Source organism: Aythya ferina (assembly GCF_964211825.1).
Source record: "Aythya ferina genome assembly, chromosome: 2".
Taxonomy (NCBI): Eukaryota; Metazoa; Chordata; class Aves; order Anseriformes; family Anatidae; genus Aythya; species Aythya ferina.
In genome coordinates this window covers 42,251,708-42,257,707 of record NC_140297.1, presented here as the reverse complement: position 1 = coordinate 42,257,707, position 6,000 = coordinate 42,251,708, and the positions used below count along the sequence as shown (strand labels likewise).

Genomic DNA, 6,000 nt, shown 5'->3' with positions numbered 1-6,000 from the left:
TTGGCAGTGAGCCCAGAAACCCCAAGACCAGGGAAAGCCAGGTGCTCGGGGTGAACCGAAGCGCAGGCGGTACCTGAGGTATTTTAAGCAGCACCCATTGCTTTGAGGAAAATCCATATCACCAGCTCTCCTCTGTCAATCAGAGCCCCTGATGGAGATGATCCTGTCAGCCAGTGATGAGTCGAGCCAAGCTGGCCAAGCCGCCGCTGAGTGCGGCCTGGCCTGGCCTGGTGCCCCCAGCGCCATTGCTCACCTAATGACCGCTCGGGGCTCTTAGGGCAGGGCATGAGGGGAAAGGTGGTGGTTGTCCCACTGCCAGCCCTGAGTTTGATGGCTTTTTAGCTTCCAGCTAGGGCTGAAGGTTAAAAGAGCTGTTAGAAACAGGACTCTCATCTCTTTTGAAACAAATTGTATGCTACTTTCTCAAATGCTTTTCCTAAACTTCTGGAAATGACCCTTCCAGTTCCCTTCCTACTATGATAGCAGTAAAATGACTATGATGTACGGCAAGTTTTAGAAAAAGATGCACTTTTTATTATTATTTTTTATTATTATTTATTTATTTATTTTTCAGAAGTGCCTGTAAAGTGTTGATTCCCGTTGTGCTTTGATAAAAGCATCACCTGTGTCTGACTTCTGTAGAGGAATTTATACTTAATATAATACCCATAAACCCGTAACTAAAACTCAGCAAATGTCCTTTGTATTTAAATGCTACATGGCCTTTAAATACAGTTAAGAGAAATATGTGGCAAAGATTTTAATTGCATATACTAACATTCTTTACTTCCATGTTATTATTGTAATGCGTCTTTTTGTCCTATTGTGGTGATACAGAAGGATTGCAAAGATGGTGTAAAGGCTTTGTGAAAAATGTGTTTTATGATCTTTGTGCTGCTTCTGTATGATGTCAAGTACAGGAAAGGATCTGAGGAGAGTGGCTAAGAATTACTTTTATATCTGCAAGGATTTGCACTGAATGGGGAGCAAGTAAAAGTCACATTTATTTTGCAGGCTAAGATAATCTGAATCAATAGATGCAGAGTATAAAACAACTTTTGCATCTGCAAAATTGAATCTAAATTTGTTTTTATAGCACACTGTTTTTTATATAAAGTTTTTTATTCTGAATATAAATAATAAACATTTAGTATCATTCTAATTGTACATTGTTAAAATCACATATAGTAATAACAGTCAAGAGAATCTGACAGTTCAGGGAGTAAGTTGTACCAGGCAAAGATTTTCAATCCATCAGAGTTGCAATTATTCAGTTCTGTTCTGTGGCCTTAACATATCTGAATCTTGTATCTTCCATTTAAAAATTTCTAGAAGAAAATCAGATGTGAGTTGGTTTAATATAGCTTGTACTAAACTATATTTTATCACTGATCAGTGTTTTCCCATGATAAAAATATTTTTTTTCTGCTTTGTGACAAAACACTGTCTTTCCATAAATATGAAAAAGCAGCTGTGGAGTCAGTTTCTGTGAGGGATATACTGTTCTTCCGACTTATCAAACTGGAATGTAGGCAGTCCTGAAAAAGTATTAGTCTTGATTAAAAATGCAGCTTTTGACATTGGATGCTCTGGCCCACAACTTTGGGGCCATTTCTTATGTTGAATTACTTTCAAGAGTTTCAGAAGATTTGGGAATTGTATTTGGTGTTTGCTTGAAAAGTCAAGTATAACAATTCTGCAGTGTTATGCTTGCACCTGACAATGCATCTGACTGTACGTGCTTATCATGTGCTAGAATTAGGATTTCAAAGTACAGAGAAGTGTCTTGCTAATTAAATAACGTTTGGTAGATTGCAATATCCAGGCCAAACAGTCTAAAAAGATCTGGGTAGCAACATGGTGTTTTAAGAAGAATTGATCTAAAGGTGTATTTCTTTCTTTGATTCTGCACCTGTTCTGTGGAATCATTGTATGCCTACGTGCCGCTGAGCTATTTCTTTTTACACTTTATAATTATTTTTTTTAATCCACAACCTATTCTAGTACTGGGTTGATCCTAAATCAGCGTTTCCTCTCTTCAGAAAAATGTTACCTCTGTCTAGAAAAGCCAACCGGATGCCATTAACTGTGGTTCACTTAAGTATTTATTCCCACAATACACAATATTTTTCTGTCTGAAATGTTACAATCAGACAATAATTCTAACATTACCGTTTTTAAGCTGTTTTTAGATTTGTGCAACTGAGCTTTATCAATACAGGCCAGTGGTTGGGTGTGGTCTATTTTTTTTTTTTTTCCCCAGCATATATGATCCCATGTACTAAAAAAAAATGCAGATTAAATACATGGATAAAAATATACATCATACTTAATGTATTAATGCTATTTGTAAGAACAGTGGATATAGTTGGTAGGCCAGATCCTTATGTTTTTGTTCTGCATTTTGTAATGGCACCATTTCAGATCAACGATAGAAGGGACAGAAGAGAGGTTTGTTATACAAGGACATATGAGGACATGCTTCAATCTATGCTATGTAATTATTGGGAAAAAGGTTAACTTGGAAATGGTATTCCTGGAACTTAGGACACTGCTTTGGGAAGTAAAGATTTTAGATACACTGGAAAACAGCGCACTTGGCTCATAAAAAGCAAAGGTTATATAACCTAAACTTCAGGTGAAAACAATTGTGCTAGCGTGCTGAAGACTTGAGTTGTTTTGAGGCCTATGAACACGACTAATGGAGATCTTGTGCTTGTTTTTGCGTTCCTGTCAGGAGGAACCTCCTGGCAGCTCTGCGCTCGCCCTCAACACCATGGATCCAGCCTTGGCGGATCGCCTCGTCAGGACGATCAGAGCTCCCGCAGCGTGCTTTAAGCTTATTGCGGCATCCGAGGGGAAAAAAAAAAAAAAAGACAAAAAAGTGGTTTTGTGAGGGAGCCTTCCCGGCGTGCTGCGTGCAGGGCCTTGCATGCCGGGGGTTGTAGGCGCCGCCGGCCGCCTCTCCCCTTCCGCTCGCTGCCCTGCCGCCGGGGCGGGGCCGGGACTTCCCGGCACGGAGGAGGCGGCCGGGGCCGGGGCCGGGGCCGGGATCACGGCCGGGCCGGGCCGGGCCGAGCCGGGCACGGCGATGGGAGCCCACGGGAGCCCGAGCGGGGACCGCGACGGCCGGCGCCGCCCCGCCGCCGAGGCCACCGCGCGTTAGCGAGGCGCCAGGCCCCAGGCGGGCCCGCAGAGGTCGGTGCTGCGGGGCTCGGGGGGGGCTCTGCGGGCACGGGGGGCACGGGCTTGGGGCAGGTAGAGGGGAGTCCGGCAGAGGAAAGGAGCAAACTGAGAGCTTTGGTGTGAATTGGGAATAAAGCGGGGTGAAGGGCTGGAGGCGGCTGGAGTGCAGGTGTTGCAGGCCGTGGTGCACGGGAGGAAGGAAGTGGGGATGGGTGTTGCGATGCTGTCATGCTGCTGGTGCCGAAAGCTGCAGAAATCACGCCTTCAAATCCTTGTGTTTCACCCGGCAGGGAATTTACCGTCCTTAAATAAATCAGCTATCCGGTAACTTACACGCGTGAGCAGCTTGGGCTGTAAACTATGCCACTGGGTGGTCTTGGGCGCCTTGCATTTCTCATCGGACCCCCTAATTCCCTTCCCGTCTTATCCTCTGTGCACGCAGTAAAGCCAGCACTTGAAAAAGCAGAGTGAGGGAAGAATTATTGTTGTAATATCGTCGAGTCTGCCATGGGCTCCAAAGGTCAGATGCTCTTCCGAGATAGAGCTGCCTGTTGGCTATGGGAAACATTTCATTTCCTGAGTGCCTGATGAAATGCTGCTACAGCTCTTAGTACCGGGTATCTGTCAGCAAGCAGATCCTGGAATTTTTAGCCTAGAAACCAAAACAAATCTAAATTACTACTACATTTAGTTCCTCAGATAATGGTTAGTAATAAAAGAACTCATGATAGAAATAAATGTCAATCATGTGATCCCGGTGTAATTTGGGTAGGAAGTTATTGCCCCATTTGTGGGTAATCTGAGCGCAGTTGTTGAGGTACTGATAAATGAGTGAAGTCACTTATTTTTATTGGAAAGCTTGGGTCTGATACGTGTAGAAAACTTTAAATTGTTTTGGTCAGGAGAGACACAAAACACTTTTAGAGTGAACTCTAGGACAGATTCTATGAGGGTTTTAGACACACCATGTCCTCCCCCAAAATAATTAACGCATTTTTCCTAAAGCTACTTTGTGCATGAACAAACAGCATTTAGTATACTAAGAGTGGAAGAATAGAATAAATTCATCTCACAGTGTTGGAAAAACTGTTATACGAAGTTGCAAATCCAGCAGTATTTGCTCTTATCGTATTAGTAGAAGCATTATGACTGGAAAGCATTAAATGATAGATGGGTGTTTAGGAAAGTGAAAACTAACCTCTTCTATGAAGACAGGCTGAGGGAATTGGGGTTGCTCAGCCTGGAGAAGAGAAGGTGCCGGGGAGATCTTATAGCAGCTTTCCAGTGCCTAAAGGGAGCTACAGGAAAGCTGGGGAGGGACTCTTTGTCAGGGGTGCAGTGATAGGACAAGTGGTAATGGCTTTAAGTTTAGATCAGGTATAAAGAAGAAATTCTTTTCTATGAGGGTAGAGAGGCACTGGCACAGGCTGCCCAGAGAAGCTGTGGATGCCCCATCCCTGGAGGTGTTCAAGGCCAGTCTGGATGGGGCTTTGGGCAACCTGGTCTGGTGGGAGGTGTCCCAGCCCATAGCAGAGGGCTGGAATGAGGTTATCTTAAGGTTCTTTCCAACCCAAACCATTCTGTGATAACCTGAAAAAGTGCAGGCCTATTACTGTACATGCTGTTGATACCTGATTTCTTTAGAATGCAAATGCATGAAAAGGCTGAGGGAAATGGGATAAAACACAGTGGGGGTTTGGCTTTTGTTACATGTTCCTTAAACAGAAGAAGCCCAGATAAAGGTGTCCGTATTCAATAAAACAGAGCGGCAGCGAGACTGAGTTTGTTAAAATGGCAAAGCTGGAACTAATGGTAGAGTCAGGCTAGTAACTAGCATGGCAAAAGTCAATGGTGGGTTTAGAGACCCCAAGCCAAATGCGATTTATTCAGAATAATCCATTTTATGTTTTTGTTAGGTGCTGTACTGTAATTAGATTCATTAAAAATACTGCGTGTCATAGAAAATTTGGAGTTGTGACCCATGAGTGTCATGAAGTCCAACCTCTGGCTCCACACAGGACCACCCAAAAATCAGACCCTGTGTCTGAGAGCGTTGCCCAAATGCTTCTTGAACTCTGGCAGGCTCGGTGCTGTGACCACTGCCCAGGGGAGCCTGTCCCAGTGCCCGACCACCCTCTGGGTGCAGACCCTTTCCCTAACCCCCAGCCTGACCCTCCCCTGTCCCAGCTCCATGCTGTCCCCTCGGGTCCTGTCGCTGTCCCCAGAGAGCAGAGCTCAGCGCCTGCCCCTCCGCTCCCCTCGTGAGGGAGCTGCAGGCCGCCATGAGGCCTCCCCTCAGCCTGCTCTGCTCGGGGCTGAACAAACCCAGGGACCTTAGCTGCTCCTCATACGTTTTGCGCTCTAGACCCTTCACCATCTTCATAGCCCTCATTTGGAGGCTCTCGAACAGTTTTATGTCCCTATACTGTGGTGCCCAAAACTGCATGCAGAGCTGAGGCCACTCCAGAGCGGAGCGGGACAATCCCTTCCCTCGCCCAGCTGGCAGTGCCGTGCCTGACGCACCCAGGGCACGGTCAGCCCTTTTGGCTGCCAGGGCACGCTGCTGACTCACGTTCAACTTGCTGTCAGCTAATTGTGCAGTCATGTGTGTAATCATGTAACTAATAGGTACGTGGTGTTCAGTATACAACATGGGTGATGCTCCTAAAATTTGACAACACATCTGGGGAGAAGAATTGGTGTTTGTGAAGGGGAGTGAAGCATGAGGAACTTGAAAGTTAGCCACTTACAAATTGCTTACAGAAACTTGTGTTCAAATGATTGGGTTTGTTTGAAATGATGAGATGTAAACCT

The 6,000-nt window shown here is 45.1% G+C and overlaps 1 protein-coding gene across 27 annotated transcripts in view; it reads left to right on the top strand.

Annotated features, from left to right (window-relative positions):
- The first annotated feature begins 2,332 nt into the window (after positions 1 to 2,332).
- Positions 2,333 to 6,000, top strand: part of AZI2 (5-azacytidine induced 2) — a 31,324-nt gene continuing 27,656 nt past the window's right edge. For 25 of the 27 annotated variants that reach the window (XR_014689439.1, XR_014689440.1, XR_014689441.1 and 22 more), the window contains exon 1: positions 3,009 to 3,198. The gene's annotated coding sequence lies outside the window, so the exon portion shown is untranslated. Of the gene's footprint in view, positions 2,452 to 3,008; positions 3,199 to 6,000 lie in introns of those variants that run through there. The other 2 variants (XM_084508933.1, XM_084508936.1) reach the window with 2 other exon arrangements.